Here is a 1833-nt window from a genome sequence, read left to right as displayed (position 1 = left end):
CCTTCTCTTTTTCCTCTTCTTCCCCTTCCTCTTCCTCCTCCTCCTCTCTCTTCTCATTCCCCATCATTCATCTCATCACCGTTTATCTCTTCGAAGCTTTTACCCATTCTTTTATTTCTTCTCCTTTTTCTCCTTCCTTCCCCTCTTCCTCTTTCTCTTCCTCCTCCTCTTCCTCCTCATCTTCCTCGCTCACTGTAATACTCAGAAGTGTAAGCAACTGTCTCAACACTTCATCAGTTTTCTTCGTTATCTTCTTTCTCTTCAAACACTTCTTCATATTCTTCTTTCGTTCTTCATTTCTTCTTTTATTTCGTCCTTTCGGTCGTCCTCTTCCTTTCCTCTCTGCCACACTTACCTCGTACATTTGTTCCTATTGAACTGTCTGGTGTCCTTCTCTTCACATGCCTATTCCACTTTATCAAAGAGCGTTTCTTCCTATTCTCTAAACCCACGATTGTCTTTATCTTCCCCATTTTCTTTTCCGAAAAATTTCTTTCCTGAAAACTGGCCCATTCACCTGTCATCGCGGTAGGACAGTAAGTTGTCAGTTTTTATCCCTATGAACCTATGCCATTGTGATGCTGCCTATACCCATACCTCGCTTTTATATTAGTGTGTAAATCTTAGACTTATCTACTTCTCATTGACTTCATATCCTTCCACGTCCTTTCAGTGATCTCGCTGTTTCTCTCGATTCCAGCAGTGGAATAGATACGGACTTGGAATAAAACGCGGGATATAAGATTGCATGACTTTATTGCCGCCACGCGTTGACTTGGACCTCGAACCACCTCATTTCGTCTGCTACAATATCCACTAATGATTATCTAAAAAAAATCTGCAACCAAGTCTAACCCATCCGAAAATGAATATTTGAACATCGTAAACTCGTATATGTCAACTTCCTCCATACTGACTTGTAGAGATTCTTAAAACCGGTTCACAATAGGTCGATTCGCTTGAGTAGAAACTTTAGAACATGAGAATGAAGGAGACTGCAAGAGACCATAAGGCCTACACAAGGCAGTTCCATGTCCATTACCAACTGTCTTCGCCATTCATAAAGTTGGCTAACCTTTTCTGATAACCGATAGTTTCAGCGCTCACTACATGGTTATCAAGTCTATTCCATTCGTTAACTACCCTATTAGTAAACCAGGTCTTACCTATTTCCTTCTTAAATCTAAATTTGTTCAATTTCAATCCATTACTGCGAATCCTGCCCTGTTGTCTTAATATGATGACCTTGTTTGCGTCACCCCTGTTATAACCTTTGATCCACTTGAACACCTCTATTAGATCACCCGGTGTTCTGCGTCTTTATAGAGTATAAGTTAAGGTGCCCAAGCCTGTCTTCGTAAGGTGAATTTCTGAGGCCATGTATCGGTTACAATCTTCAGCTTTTCGAATAACCTTTGCGTCATATACTGTACTGAAAAACTGAGTGGCGAGCTAAGAAAGGGGAAGCCTTTACGAAAGTTAGAAACAGTGTTGAAATGTTCTTTGGGAAGTTTAGAACACTGTAAGCGAAATTTTCTTCAAATTCTTAACGGTTGGCCAGAATCGTCCCAATGTAAAACCGATTTCTATTTTCTTTTCTCCATCATTCTCGTCGTTTTGGGCTTATTGGTACTTACCCTCAGTGTCCTTTCTTCACAAGTCTTTCCTCTTATCAAACCAAGATATTTTCCGATGCGTATGTGATTTGGCCTCCACCTTTTCTGCCCTTCCTCAAAAACATGGAACATGGAACTGCCTAGTGTAGGCCTTATGGGTCTCTTGCAATCTCCTTGGTTCTTGTGTTCATATGCTCATTTGCCTGGTCCTGACTTG

The sequence above is a fragment of the Oratosquilla oratoria genome, chromosome 43, assembly GCF_046742065.1.
Source record: "Oratosquilla oratoria isolate Oo_2021 chromosome 43, ASM4674206v1, whole genome shotgun sequence".
Taxonomy (NCBI): domain Eukaryota; kingdom Metazoa; phylum Arthropoda; class Malacostraca; order Stomatopoda; family Squillidae; genus Oratosquilla; species Oratosquilla oratoria.
The sequence above is the reverse complement of the archived record's forward strand: the minus strand, read 5'-3'. Positions refer to the sequence as shown.